This window comes from Vicia villosa, linkage group LG5 (assembly GCF_029867415.1).
Source record: "Vicia villosa cultivar HV-30 ecotype Madison, WI linkage group LG5, Vvil1.0, whole genome shotgun sequence".
In the NCBI taxonomy this organism is placed as follows: domain Eukaryota; kingdom Viridiplantae; phylum Streptophyta; class Magnoliopsida; order Fabales; family Fabaceae; genus Vicia; species Vicia villosa.
In genome coordinates this window covers 139715211-139732193 of record NC_081184.1, presented here as the reverse complement: position 1 = coordinate 139732193, position 16983 = coordinate 139715211, and the positions used below count along the sequence as shown (strand labels likewise).

Below are 16983 nucleotides of genomic sequence, written 5' to 3'. Positions count from 1 at the left end.
CTATGATAGAATAAGCATGTTGTATCGATTCCAAACGCGCATAGAAGGATCAAACGAATCATCAGGAACAGGAATGGATCCGTCAATAAACTCGAGCTTCATCTTGGAACCAAGGGCACGATGCATGGAACGAGCCCAGGAATGGTAGTTGAAACCGTTAAGTGGCGGCGCAACCTTGACAGAACCAGGTCCATCACTCAGATGCACAAAATACGCACTCATGGGATCAAGTTGAGGATCGATAGGTGGATTGCGTGGTGGCGCCATTGATGGCGAGGAAAGAATCAAAGAAGAATCAAGAAGGAGAAGAGAAAGATACAGGTTGAATCGAAATGGCGAATGATACCATGTTAGAATGTAAGACTCTCCATTGATGGAGTGTGAAGCTTCTAAAGAGAAAGAAAACTGAGTGCGAGAAAGAAAGAGAAGAAACTGCAATATTGTTCATTCAGCTTGAAAATGAGAATAGTCTGTTACAACTATATATAAAAGTTTAACAAACTACTAACCAAAGCTAGAAACCCCAACTAACTCATAACTGAAAGTAGTTACTACAAATGAAAAGGAGTTACTAGCTTATTAGATCACTTCTCTGCCTATTCTAACAATTTTTTTTACGGGGTCTCTCACTTTTGAATTGCTTTGAAAGTGTATTTGGTCCGAATTTAAAAATTGAGAAGACATGCAATTTAATAACACATAAAAGAACGTGTATTGCAATAATGAAAAAAGTTTTAAAAAATAGTTAAATTAGGTTAAAAAGTAAATGGTATGCATTAAATAAGCTTTGTGTACTTTGTCATAATTAACCTTAATTTTTTCTCAATTTGACCTAAGTTTAAAAATGTTGTTTAAATGTATTTGGTAGCTAGTAAGTTGTTTTTATAGATAGATATTAGATTTAAAATCCATTACAATTTATTTGAAAATACTCTATTAAATTCATCCACATAGTAAAACAAACCCAAATTATTCATTATCTTATTTGGATTTTTCCTCTCTTTGTAAGACCTTTTTCAACATATTTTTAGGTCATAATATATCCTCTTATAAGACTTGATAAAGCAAGGAATGAATTTGATCCTCTAACCCAGGAAGGAAGCATTGATCATCATAACTATACATTAATGGCACCATCCTTGCAAGATTGGTGAGGCATTTTTGAATTGTTTATTAAAATGGATATCAAATAGACATTCTTTGTTGAGGCTTTTCCATGCATTACATATTTTATGCATACCGACATATGATCCATCATTGCCTTGTTGATTCTCGTCCTTTAAATATTTTGTCGTAATACAATTTATAAATTTTAATTAGTACTCAATATGTACAATAAACAATATATATGTTTTTATTTATTTAATATATTTTAAAAAATAACATCATAAAATATGTTTACCTTTGCATTTTCCAAGTCATCCCAAAGACGAAGAATCGTAGCAGGAGAAGAAATAATGGGTGGGAGTTTGTCTAATTTATCAATATTTTGTTTGGTTAATCATTTACCTAACAGAAAGAAATATTGCTAAGATGATGCTTCATCTTGGTGGTGATGAAATGCAGAAGAGGAAATTGAATGAAAATAGTTTCCCGCTTTCTCATTAGATCATGCTTGGAGAATTACAAGTTATATAGACCCAAAATGGGCTACAAGTAACATACCTAAGCCCAAGTAGAATTAGTCCTAAAGCCCAATAGACTTATTGTCTAACACCCCCCCATAAACTTGAGGATATATAGTATGTAGCCCAAGTTTACAAATATTGGATTTAAACGTAGAAGGATCTAATGGTTTGGATTTAAACATATACAAGGCAACCAAAGATGCGAGGGCATGATAAATTATGTACCATTATCACTTCTTATGGTTTTAATGGTGCATTTAAATTGTGTGACAGTAAGCAATGAAATTTTTAATATGGACACAAGTTTCAGATTTGGAATGTATAAGTAAAGTTCATGTATATCTAAAATGATCATCCACAATGGTAAGAAATTTTTGGAAACCATATAAGGACGGTACAGAGATAGGGCCTCATATGTCCATATGGACTAAATCAAAACAATGAGAAGATATAGAATTATTTAAAGGAAAAGCTAGCTTGAATTGTTTAGATAGATGACAAGCATTACATGCAGTAGTTTTATGAAAAGAAATATCCTCAAATTGTTGAGACATAGTGTGCAAAACATAAACAGAAGGGTGGCCTAATCTATAGTGCCATAAGGCAGCATCATTACTAGAGATATTAGCATTAAGAGAAGCAGCAGTATTGATAGTGAGAGGTGTCCTGTGTAGAATGTATAAATTATGCATTTGTGTCACAGGCCCAATCCTCTCCTTGGTACACACATCCTGAATGGTACAAGAATTGTGTAAGAAGGAGATGATATATCTAGAATTGCTACATAATTTTGAAATTGAAAGAAGGTTGAATCTAAATTCAGGGATGTAATACACATGTTCTAATTGGAAACAGTTATCAAATGTGATAGTGCCATAGAAATGTGCAGATAAAGTAGTATCATTAGGCAAGTGAATGGAAATAGGTGAAATAGAAATTATGTTGGAAAAAAATGAATGAATGGGCATACATGGTGTGAAGCACCAGAATCCAAGATCCACATAGAAGGGTTATTGAGGATACTGCCTGTTTGAACAATACCTAAAATGAGGGTTGTGCCAGAAGTGTCATGTTTGTCTGTTATGGATGGTTGTGTATTCTTGCGGGACTATTGTAGGAGTTGTACCAGATGTTTGTAGTCCTCCTTTGAAATGCCTATGTCCTTGTTTGGAGTCTGTGCAGCTTTGGTGTTAGAAGAGTTCTTGGGATTGATATTTCTGTAACACGGTGGAAATCCATGTTTGAAATAACATGTATCAATGATGTGATTTGTTTTCTGACAATTTGTGCACAACATTGTTGTCTTGGAATTGGTTTTAGGTTTAGGTTTGGCATTGGGACCGGTTATGGAAAGAACACTAGGAGATGTAGATGTGGAAGGGATGACTTGTTGTTGAGAAATTAAGGAATATATCTTGCTAATGCTAGGGAGAGGATCAAGAAGCAAGATCTGTGTGCGTATGTTATGATAGTTATCGTTCAGTACTTTCAAGAAGCACGTTACATACTCCATATGTTTGTAATTGCGGACAACACGAGCTAAGTCACAGGTGCAAGGATTAGGGAAAGTGCAAGAAGGCGTAGGCCTGAGGTCTTCTAATTCATCCCAAAGGATTTTTCAGGGCAGTAAAATATGCAGACAAAGTGCGATCGTCCTGTTGGATAGAATGAATTTCACGGAGAAGATCAGAGAAACAGAAGTGATTACCTTTTGTGAATCTTTCACGAAGGTCTTCCCAGAGATCGAAGGCGGAATCAAAACAGATTGTGCTCTGAGCGATGTGAGGCGATAAGGTCCGATTGATCCAAGAGAGCACCATGTTGTTGGCGCGTTCCCAAAGTTCATAGCTTTCGTAGTTCAGAGAGGGTTTCTTGATTCGCCTATTGATGAAGGAGAGTTTGTTCTTGGATGTGAGTGCTCGACGCATCGATTTGCTCCAATTATGATAATTGTTGTTGTCGAGAGGAGGAGATACGATAGTAGCACCCAAATTTTCTCCAGGATGTAGGCAATATGGGTTTCTTGGATTGAGGGTGGGATCTGTAATGTTAGGTTTGGGTGATGTAGGGATTTCAGAATCGTGATCAGATTCTTGATCGGAAGCCATAGATGAACGGTGAAGAAGAAAAGGAGGAAGAAAGCAAAGAAAGAAATGAAAACTGTGTGATGCGGAAGCGAAAGATGCAGATGAACAAAAAAAGAAGGTTTAGTTTACTGATACCATATTGCAAGATGATGCTTCATCTTTGTGGTGATTAAATGCAAAAGAGAAAATTGAATGAAAAATAGTTTCTCGCTTTCTCATTAGATCATGCTTGGAGAATTACAAGTTATATTGACCCAAAATGGGCTGCAAGTAACATACCTAAGCCCAAATAGAATTAGTCCTAAAGCCCAATGGACTTGTTGTCTAACAAGAAAAGGTGAACCAACACTACATGCACTCCACAACTTACTATCCCATTCTTTTAAGTATTCTTGACCACTTGGAAACATCTTCGAAGCAAACCGCTTTGTTTCAACTAGGAAGGCTTTGCACAAACTTTCCCACTGCAAAAATAATGTTAACAATTTTGTACAATTGTTAAAAAATGTTATATAAACTACTAATATATGCATATAAATATATTTTTAGTTACTGCATTACGAAGAGAATCTTTGGGATCCCACGCATGCTTTTGATAGATGTTGAAACTTATTTCATTTGTTTGATCGCAAAGAACCCTAAGACATGTTTTCATATGATTTGGTAGTTTCTCCATAGCCGTGTCAATATTCCAACTACACTCAACAATTTTTAATCAATCATTTATTTTAATTTTATTTTCATCTTAAAATATAACTAGTAAGAGACCAGTGTTGTTGCACAGGTATTCGTATATTTGATATAGTATATTTTGAATGATTTTTTTTGTAAGCAAGGTGTATTAATAAAGAACCAAAGTTCTAAAGGACTTGATTACAAGGGACTAAGAGCAAAGCCATCCCAAAGAAGGGAAAAAAATCCAACCAAAAAAGAAAATTACCCAACCAAATGGTACCTAGCTTAAGTAAAACAAAGAGTTTTTGCTAAACTCATAAAAATTACAATTGGGTTGAGTAATTTTTCCGATGGACGACCATCTTCAAACAAGCTCTTTGCAACTCCAAACTACATCTCTCATGTTCTAAGTAGAGTTCTTGAATATAATTTCGTTTCGGCACAACCAAAGTCTCCACGCTATAGCCAACCACACAGAACCTTCCTTTTTGAATAATATATGAATAATATATTTAAAGGCTACTATGAAAATTTTATTAAATATTATATAAATTAATTATACTTGAAAAAATATCAATTTTGATAGAATAATAACTTCATAATATTATAAGAAATGCAATGTAAAACTTATTCATATACATGCAAAATATAAATTTATTTACTTAATTGTAAATTGAAAAATAATTGTATAAATTTAGTTGTATTAAATAATGTATAAAAAACCAAAGAAAAATAAAAAATATTTAAAAATAAGAATTTTGTCTTATAAATTAAGATAATGATTGATTAAGCTAAAATAAATATTATATTGTTAGTGAAATAAAAAATAATTATTTAAATTAAAAAAAATTATACTATCATGCAATTCAAAAAATGGGTTAAAAGTTACTATTTATTGATCATACGCGTGCTTATCAATAATATTTTTGTGAAATGTTGATTATACAATTCTATCAAAATGGAATATATGGTTTAATTTGAATCTTCCATAAGAACAGTGGCAACAAATGATTGTTTCACATTTAATAATTTGAATGTATTAAGTTTAGGTTCCACACTAATCTTGATGTTTGGAGTTAGGATGATGGTAGCCATGTAGCTTGAGTTGGGTTAGGTAACATTTGTAAGTAATCAATGGAAGCTCCACTGCAACTTGAACTTTCTCCACTAATTTGGTTAATGTAGCTAGCATCATAAGTAATCTCACCTGCAAGATCATTATAAGTACCATATACCGGTTTTGTTGTGGTCATGATGTAAGATTAAGACTTGAAATTTTGTGTCATTTATGAGGGCAATATTAATTGACTTACCAATCAAAGTTTTTCCATTTTCAAGAATGAGCTTATCAATTAATTGACGAGATCTATGGTAGTTGCGACAATACTAAATAGCTAATTGATATTGCTGCATGTGCAAGCTTTATATCTGTTGCAACAAACGATATCAATTAACGATCATACAAGAATTAAATATATAACAAAATTAAATATTATTTCCAAAAAGAATGAAAGTACATACACAAAATACAGAAAAAATATTTCTTTAACAGAACTAAGTCACTATCAGCCCACCGCTTCCATAAGATCATGTACTTCGGTATCTTTAAGGGTAGACCCGTATCTTTTTAAACCAGCTTTGAGTTCATAAAAAGTGATTGCACCACTGCTATCAGTATCCATAGCATGTTCCGACTAGAGCCAAACCACCACCTAAATAACAAATTCTATCATGTAAAAACATGCATAGTTGCGATGGATCATGTGCAGGAATAATTAGTACATTCAAATACAATATATACATCATGTGATGGATACGACTGACAAATTTGCAGCGGCACTGAACTATCGCTAGCCGAGAAATTAACAGTCGAAGGAAAGTTGTAACCCGCAAAAATTCCAGCTGAAAAAAACGACTACAACATGTAGTAAAATGATAAAGTTACATTACCTGGCAAGATCACTTATAGTAGTAGAAAATGATAAGTAACTAATGGGAGCACAGTAGAAAATGAAAATTCTAATCCTGTTTGATAATTAACAACATCAGTAGATGACAACATCAGACAGCCATAAAACAAACCCTTAACTTGAAAATGTTCACTAAAAAGAAATGATATATAACTATTGGAAAATGAGTAGCAGATATAAACTTACAAAGATAGAGTCACCATGTAAAATAGGGGGTGTTCAAAAATATGATTCATTGAATTGTAAACTTGAATTGAATTGCATTGCACCTTATAAAAACTGAACCATTTAAATGGTTAATGAACTGAACCATTTAATTTAAACCATTAAAGTTCAGTTTAAAACCGGTTCAAAACCAATTTCCTTTTATAAACTGGTTTAAATATATAAATTAATTTTTCATAAAAAAATTTGATTAAAATAAATTCAAAATTTCATTTTTTTTTTTTTTGTAAAATGTTTAAAAATTTTAAAAAATGTGTCAAAATTCAAAAAACTTGATTTCACTGTAATTTTAGAAAAAGTTGATTTTACTGTATTTTCAAAAATCTCGATCTTACTGTAAATTCAAAAATATCCGATTTTATTGTCTTTTAAAAAAACTCAATTTTACAATTTTTTTTTTGGAAAAACCTGATTTTACTATTTTTCAAAAAACTCGGTTTTTCTGTATTTTCAAAAAACCCAATTTTTCGGTTTTTTGCATAAAACTTGATTTTACTATAATTTTCAAAAGCTTAATTTTACTGTAATTTTGGAAAAAGTTGATTTTATTGTATTTTCAAAAAAAAATCCCAATTGTAATGTATTGTCAAAAAAACTCGATCTTACTGTATTTTCAAACAAATCTAATGTTACTGTATTTTCAAAAATTTCTGATTTTACTGTATTTAAAAAAACTATATTTTACTTTTTTTTTGGAAAAACCCGATTTTACTATATTTTGAAAAACTTGATTTTACCGTATTTACACTCGATTTTACAATGTTTTTTTGGAAAAACTAGATTTTACTGTATTTTCAAAAATCTCAATTTTACAATGTTTTTAGAAAAATCGATTTTATTGTTTTTTCTGGAAAAAGTTAATTTTACTGTATTTTAAAAACCCAATTTTACTTTTTTTTTTAGAAACTACAATTAAATGAGATTTTATGAAAATACAGTAAAATCATATTTTTTGAAAATATAGTAAAATCGAGTTTTTTTTCCAAAATACAGTAAAATCAAGTTTTTCAAAATACAGTAAAATAGAGTTATTAAAAAAATAATGCAAAATTAAGTTTTTAAAAAATACAGTAAAATCAAATTATCCTTAAGTACAGTAAAATTGAGTTTTTTAAAAGTACAGTTAAATCACTTTTCTTAATATAGTAAAATCGAGTTTTTCCAAAAATACAATAAAATCGGGTTTTTCTTAAAATACAATAAAATCATTTTTCTTAATACAATAAAATTGAGTTTTTTGAAAATATAGTAAATTCTTGTTTTTAAAACAAAATACAGTAAAATCGAGTTCTTCCAAAAATACAGTAAAATCAGATTTTTTGAATATATAGTAATTTAAAAAAAAACAGAAAAATCGATTTTTTATGCGATAAAATCGAGTTATTTTAAAATACAGTAAAAATTAGGTTTCTTGAAAACGCAGTAAGATCAAGTTTTCGACAATACAGTAAAATTGGATTTTTTTAATATACAGTAAAATTAAGTTTTTTGAAAATACAGTAAAATCAGGTCTGTTAAAAATACAGTAAAATCGAAAAATTTTCCAAAAAATAGTAAAATCAAGTTTTTTTTAAAATACAGTAAAATCTAGTTTTTTGAAAACAAAGTAAAATCAGGTTTTTTTTGAAAATACAGTAAAATCTAGTTTTTCAAAATTTGAAAATATCAAAATAATTAGATTTTGAAACAATCTTTAATTTAAAACTAGTTTATAACTACAAATTGGTTTTAAACCTGTTAATATATACAAACTGGTTTAAACCAATTTATAACTGAATTGAAACTGTTTTATTAGTTAACTGAATTATTATTAGTGTGGTTATTTAAAACTGAATTGAACCATTTTTGTGGTTTGGTTCAGTGCAGTTCATGAACAATGAATACCCCTAATGTAAAGTGATCACCAAATCAGTCCTATCTTTAGGATCTCTAGCCACAAGCACTGAACATTTAGGATTAGCAGCTATGTGGCATCTCTTCATTCATAGAAATGCCCTGAGCAGAACTTTTCACCTTCACTCGGAATGAAACATGCAAATAATTTGGATACTACATGTTAGTTTCAGTGTCGTTGTGGCGTATATCTAGCGCGAATGGTGCTTTTACTTTCAAGTACTTCTAAAGGGATTGTTTATCACCTTATTAAAGAGCCAAACACAAGTGAAATATTATTCATCATGGAAAGTAAGTAAAGTGAAGAAAACAAACCAGCAACCACTTGCTTGCTTAAAATGAGTTGTTTTACTCTCAACCCCGTATTTTCGTGTGCAAGAATAAGATATCCAACCAACAACCACTTGCTTGCTTAAAGTGACATAAGTACATTTTCGGTAATATTATGCAGGAAAGCAAAACTGCAGACCAATTATTAGTATTACAGCCATAAAATTTTCTACAAGACTACGCATTTTTTATTTGATTTGTATACATATTTTAGGAAGGAAAAACTCCTAAATCTTTAATAAAACAAACACAAAGCAAACATCATAACTCATTTCATTACTCGTAGGGTTCTGCCTTAAGAAAATATGCCTGCAACCATCAAATATTTTCTCTGTTTGTAATTAACCAAATAAGACCAAGAAAAGGAAAAAATAGAACAATATATGTTCCACTTCTCAATAGTTTTACAATGTAAAACAAAGTTAAATCATGGGTAAAAACTTATATACAAGTAAACATTAAAATATTACACATGGACAAGTTCTGAAGTAAAACTTAATCATTCAGTATATTCTCCCTTCTTGTGGAACTTCCACTTGTGATTCGCTGTTAATCTCTTCAAATTTGTGCAACAATACCTTGGAAATTGAATTAAAGAAGTGTATGTTGCAAGAACACTAATCACAAGCCAAGCAGGAAATCTAGCATATAATGTCTTATCTAACAGCCTCTGGCGCAAAATTACAGTATGGTGTGTGCAAGCAAACCAATCTAGTGAATGTTAGACATAAAGTAGCAAAACCGATGCCTATGATAAGGCCACAAGTGCTTTTCCATTTATCCAAACTGAGCGATCTCTTAACTACACTGCTAAAGCTAGGAATTAATCCCCCACAGGCAAGAACCATAATGTGGTCATGACCACTATAATCAATAACACTTAGAATAGCTCCAATTGCATATATCAAACCCATTAATCCAATTATGGCAGCTGATGCAAGAGAACCATGCCGACTATTAGTAGCTCCAAATATACAGCTAGCCACAGCTGCACCTCGAGGAAGCCCATGTAAAGAGACTGGAAGGACCATTTGACGACCAATGATTAAAGGGTGTGAATACTGAGTGGGAAGCTAGTGATTGTAGGTAAGCTATGGGCTGAGTTTTTTTTGAAGCAGCAAGCTTCAATACACCAAAAGAAGATATGTTGGCCAAAGCGGCTCCCATTGCAAGGCTCCCAAAGCGGCTCACATTTTTCGTATTATTATTAGCATACGGATTACAACAAATCTAATACCTCTTCACCAATCTATCTAATACTTCTATAAATTTGAACAAAGAGGAATAAAAAGTAAGTAAAGTGAAGAAAACAAATCTGATACTTCTAAAAAACAGTGAAGAAAACATGAAAAACAAAAAGTAGTAAATCAAAAGAAAGCCATTGAGCAACCTGCTACAAAATGCCAAATTTAATAAATATTCTAGCATTTCCTTCAACCTGCAAACAAATTCACAACTCTGCTTAAATGATTCAAGGGAGTCTACAGCAAATAAAAACAAAGATCTTGCAAATTTTTCAGATACTTTTCCAAACAGATTTGGGAAGAAAACAAACAATAAAATCACAATAAAGAGAAACACTCACCATGGAAAATGAAGCAATATATGTCAAATCTATGTAGTATCGTATAAGTCTTGTGGAAAACACACAGATTTGAGCGTTGTTGTGAAATTTTTAGCTGAAACATTGGAGATAAAAACACACAGTTAAGAGACGAATCTAGTTTGTGAAACAGAGAAAAGGAAAATCAAATATTTTGACAAAACCCTATAAATAACACCAAAAATGAGAAGAGGCAAAATGAGATCTTAGACAAGGGGACCCCATCTCACCTCTCCTTTTTGTGCTCATTATGGAATACTTTCACCGGATCCTTCAAGGATTATGTCGGGTACCAAATCAATTTCTACCCGAAATGTGAAAAGTTAAAGATTATTAATTTGTGCTTCGCTGATGATATCCTGATGTTTGTGAGAAGTGATCTGGAATCAGTGAAATTGATCATGGATAAAGTTCGTGGATTCTCTGCTTCTACAGGACTGCAGATTAGCATCCCAAAAAGTATAATTTATTTTGGTGGTGTGGATGATAATACCATTAATTAAATTCAAGAGGAAACTGGCTTTGCTGTTGGAAATATGCCTTTCAAGTACCTTGGCGTCCCTCTAGCCAGCAAGAAGTTAACCATTTCCCAATGTCATCCTTTGATTGAGAAAATGCTTACTGGATTGAGACATTAAAGCACAATATTACTATCGTATGCAGAGAGAACCCAATTACTGAAGAGTGTCATTTTCTCTATTGCAAACTATTGGATGCAGATCTTTCTGCTCCCTAAAAAATTTATATCTCACATTAATAGTATTTTCAGGAGCTTCCTCTAGACAAGTAAAGAGCACATATCCAGGAAAGCACCCGTTGCTTGGGATCATCTGAGTAATCCTATAGTTGTTGGTGGGTTAAATCTGATCTCTCTCATGGATTGGAATAAAGCAACTATTGGTATGCTTCTCTGGAATGTGTGTGAAAAAAAGGACAAGTTGTGGATCTCCTGGATTCATACATATTATATAAAAAAAATCAGATCATCTTACCTTTTATCCTGGCATCCATTGCTCCTGGATCCTTAAAGCTATATTCAAGCATATGGATGACCTTGTTCATACAGACATTTAGAAGGACTTCTGTAGTACTGGTAAATATATTACTCGAAAAGTTTATAACTTGTTGCGAGGGGAAAAGCCTAAAGTGATTTGGAGAAAAATCTTCTATGGGAATTTGGCTAGACCTAGAGCCAAATTTATCCTTTGGATGACTTGTATGGAGAGGCTTCCAACCAAAGATCGCCTGCAGCGTTTTGGTGTGATCAATTACGGTAAATGTGTTTTTTGCGAATTAAATGAGACGAATAACCATCTTTTCTTTGAATGCGTTATCACAAAGAGAATTTGGCATGACATCCTCAGGTGGATTAACATAGTACACATTCTGGGAGGATGGCAGTCAGAATTACATTGGTTATGCCATGCGACGAGTGGAAGAGGTAACAAAAAAGTCTCATTAAGTTAGCTATATCTGAGGTTGTTTATGCAATATATATATATATATATATATATATATATATATATATATATATATATATATATATATATATATATATATATATATATATATATATATATATATATATATATATGGTGAAACAAGATTCTTTTCCGAACCAATCCGGGGGGTCCGATCCGTAGTAATGAAGTGATTGACACTATTCTGCTGAGAGCTAACAACAATAGGAAATTGAATATCTATTGCAATAAAATCTAATTTGCTGTTTTTTTTCCGATTTGGTTTTAGTTTTTTAAGGTAGGTCGCCTTGTTATTTGGATCCTTGGACCATTGTGATCGGTTTGTAATATCCTGTTTTTTTGGAAATATATGCTTCTTTTGATCCAAGAAAAAAAAGAATACGAAGGAGTGAAAAAAACGAAGAATAAAGATGGTGAAACGATGTTCGTTCTTACCGAATCGGCCGGAGATGGTGGTCGCTACAAATTTGATCGAAACCAAATGGCAAAGACCGTGAGATTGTGAGATTGGAGTGGTCGACGTCATGGCTAGGGTTTGTGGCCGCGCTAGGGTTTGTGGCCACGTTAGGGTTTGTGGAGAAAACAGAGAAGAGAGAAGACGATAAAAAGAGAGATGGAGGAAAAACCGGGAGCAAAGAGAGAAAAGGTATTGAAAATGGGGATTATGGTGGAAAAGTTGAAATTTGAAAATTGGACCAATGGTAAATCAACACTTGGCGCTATGGAAATGAAGACTTCAAAAATTTAGATGGTATTTATTTAGTTACTTCAATGCCTTTTTTCATGTGTAGATAAATTTTTTACAAAGGGTAATTTAGTCAAATTGGTCAATCTATCAGTATTAGTTAGATATAGTAGATAAGTGATTGATATGGAATTTACCTAGAAACAACTTCGGTGAAAAGAGTTAAATCATCCTGAGTCCCATAAATATAAAAAATGTTTCCTCTGATAAAGCAGTACCTGTCAGGCATGCTACTGAGCAAATGTACCATTTAAGAGGTTGATTTCTAGCTAATGGTAGATCATTAGCTAAACCAAGTTCTTTCCACCATATGTTCATAATAATGAAAAATACACAACTGTGTGAGAACTGATCTTTTTATTTTTTTTATTATGAAAAAATAAAATATTTGATAAAATTAATTAGCATTCGCACTTGGAATTTTGAACAATCTCTTGATGGTATAATTGTTGCCGCAAAGTGAAATCTATTTTTGCCAATAAAACCATGCATTTGTGCCATATAAATGACCATGGAAATTTCTAGCATTGAAGAAAGCCATGCTTTTGTTAAAAGGATATTCTAATGTTCTCCTTACAAACATAGCTTTATGATTATCAAGTTGTGCCAATTTTTCATTTAGGATCTTCCTACTAAATTCTTCAGCTTCATCAAGTATATATTCCCCTTCCATGCTTAGATGAGAGGCTTCAAACAAATTTATCATTCCTTTGATATTTTCACCTAATTTGGGATTGAACTTTTCCTTCTTATTTTTGAACTTGTTATACACCTCTGTTATAATCAAAGTGACAAGTATATAATTTTCCGTATGTTTATTTTTGAATATTTTAATATATAATTATATTAACTACTTATGGATTAATAATTTTAACTGAATGACGACAAAATTAAATAATTTAATTAGTTAATTTTAATTAGTTACATTATGAGTGTTAGCTGATGCAGTTCAATTTGTTAGAATAATATTTTTTGTTATTTTTTTATTATTTTTTTATAATGTTATTTTAAAGAAGTTGTTAATATTTATAAATTAATAAATTAAAAAATTAATTAATTGTTATGAATTTATAAAAAAAAAATGAGTATTAGAAATAAACAAAACATCATCAAGTATCCCAATAAAATTACTCTTTTTAGCTGAAATTCAATTTGTTAGAAGTTCACACATTTTGGTTCAACTTGTTAGATTTATCGTATTAGGTTCAAATTGTTTATTTCACGGACTTAGAAATAATTTTTTAAAGTCTATTTTTTTAATCTATATTTGACATTTTTAATTACTATTTTTTTAATAAAAAATATAAGATTAAAATGTATACGATGTTAATTTTATTTGTATAATTATTTGTAAAAATATTTTGCTCATTTGAGAATATAAATTATTAATTAAAATCGTTAGATTAAAAGAAAATATAATACTAAAATTTAGGACAAACTTTTAAACCTACACTTAAAGACAAGACAATATGAGTTGAACTAATTTTAGTATCATATTTTCTTCAAGAATGGAGTGGCGGCAAAGTATTCTGGTGAGATGGTGGAGAGAACAAGCAGAGAGAGATGGATGGGAATAGGGGTTGGGGCGGAGCGAGCATCTCATTCTAGGGGTGCGTTTGATTTGCTAAAAAATGAGGTACTGGACAGGACAACTTTTTTGTACCCTGTTTGATGTAGAAACTAATCATGGTACTGAACAAAAAATATAGCAAGGGACTGGACAAAATCATGAATTCTTGTCCCCCACTAAACCATGAGACAACTTTTTGTCCAAAACAAAAATTATCAAAATACCATTTTTTTACTCTCTTTCTCATTATTTAATTTTTTAAATAAAAAATATAATATTAATATTTTATATATCAATAAAAATATTATAATAAAAATGATATAATTTTGTTCGATTCATCGACATATCAAACACAGTAGAGAAAAATATTTCTATTTATTATTTTTCTTTTCTTATTATTTAATATTTTGATTCATAATATTAATATTTTTATATCAATAATAATATTATATAAAAAATTATATTATTTTGTCTGCTGCATAAACATATTAAACAAAGTTGAGTAAAAAAATTATTTCTTCATCTTTTTTCCTCCTTATTATTTAATTTTGTATTCATAAATATTATATTTTATATATCAATAAATAATATTTTAGTAAAAATTATATTATTTTATCAGGTGCATAGATATATTAAACAAAATCGAGAAAAAAATTGTCCAGTGCATTAACCGTCAAACAGAGTACAATACAAAAAATTGTTTTATACTGTTCTGTACTGCCTAGTACTGTTCTGTCCAGTACTTCATATTTTACAAATCAAACGCACCCTTAAGGGTTTGGGTTTATAGGGCCTAACCTGGATTTCTAGCCACGTCACTCACCTTTCAGCATTAACCCCCTTGGCTTTGTTTCTAGTTGGGTCATTTTTTAAGTTTTGGACTTTTCTTTTATCTATTTGCAGTATCCAATTTAGTCCAATACCCCTTCTATTCTATTATTTCTTTCTATTTCAATAATTTTTTTTTTATTTAAAATCAATAAAAATCATTTTTTAGTAAAAAAAAATTGGTTAACTTTGCTTAATTAATTAATTTTGTTAATTAAATTTAGTTAACTTGATTAATCAATCGAATTTATTTTAATAGATTATTCTTGATAATTAATTCCAATTAGCCTAATTAATTAATTTAATCAATTTTAATCAATTCGTTTTGCTAAATCAATGTCATTCCTCTTGATTAATTCAATTGTTTTAATTAAGTAACTTGACTTCCTAAAATCAACATCTTTCAAAATGAAAACGCTTGATCCAACATCAAGCTTTTTACCGAATCAAATTCTATCGAACACAACACAAACACTTGATCCAACGTCAAGTTTGTTTTGCGCGAAAATCTTTTTCATAATAAGATTGGATTAAAAAGAAAGAGATGGATGTATGATTTTCCTCTTCCTCGAGTATTTGATTACAACTTATATAGCTTCACCACTTGAATACTTTTCTGTCATTCAAAATACGTTAAATAAGTGAGTTTAGTTCAATTCCATAAACGGTAAATGAGCGAGTTAGACATATTTCATACCTTTCACCCAAGTATTTGAATACAAGTTGCATTGCTTGACCATTCAATATTCACCTTTTGTTAAGGAGTTACGACTAAACTCATCTCACTCCTTTTCAATAAACCAATTAATCGAACGAGCTTGACGTATGTCCTACTTTTTCCCAAGTGTTTGAATACAAGTTATATAACTTGTTCATTTGACGCTTATATTCTTAAAATCAATTCAACATATTCAAACCTTTTTCCCTTTGGCTTTTCAATTCAAAACTTTTCATAATATGAAAAACGCTCTGTCCATTCCGCGACGATGCAAACAAAGCTTCCACATGAGAATATCAAACATTTTCCGCTCGAATGTGATGATGGCATAAATATGTGATGATCAAGATTAAGTCATTCACTCTTGAAGTGACATAAATGTTCAATTATTCATGTTTTGGGTAGCAAAGTTTTCCGTTCGAATGTGACTTGAGAATCTTTCTCTAAAATCGACCAACACAAACATTTGCTACCCAGAATTACGTAGCCCTGTGTTCTCTATCGCACTTGGAGATACGTAAGAGCAGAATTTTGAAATCTTGTCAGGCACAATAATAAAAAAACCAAAAAAAGTTTTCTTTCTTTCCGCATAATAAATAGAAGATCACAAATAAATATTATGCTAACACTTATTCGCAAAGCTGACTAAATGGGTCATGTTGACTATAATGGATATGAGGGGTGCTAATACATTCCCCTTGCATAATTTTGTTGCGACGACCATTTTCTTTTCTTTTGTGGGTTTTATCGATATTTTCTCTTTCCTTTTGGAATAAATAATGTTTGATGGCAACTCTGTTTTATTTCCAGTGTGCGGTATACACTAGTATTTCTTGTGCCGCGACACCTTATAGGGTGAAATAGTCATCACTTCTATCTATATATTGAACAGGTGTCCTACAAAGAAACTGAAGAACAAGGTTTCTGAATGTGTTTGGTTCTATTTGTTACAAGCATATTCCTAATGCGAGAAGAATGAAGCTTGATGACAAGAGTGAACCTATGATTTTGGTAGGATATCACAAAATGGGAGCATACAATCTGTTCAATCCAATTAATGAGAAGATCGTGATGAGTCAAGATATTGTGATTGAAGATAATTCTGCCTGAGATTGGAATTTTGGTATTGCAATTAACAAGCCTTTGATGAGTTATGGCGTCGAGAAAGAAATTTCAGTCGATGACACTCCTGTCAAAGTGGAAGTCGAAGCAATTGTTGACAATACAGTT

At 31.1% G+C, this 16983-nt stretch overlaps 1 pseudogene; it reads right to left on the bottom strand.

The window, feature by feature from the left end:
* On the bottom strand, positions 1–15073 carry LOC131605590 ((3S,6E)-nerolidol synthase 1-like; annotated as a pseudogene).
* Positions 15074–16983: the final 1910 nt, after the last annotated feature.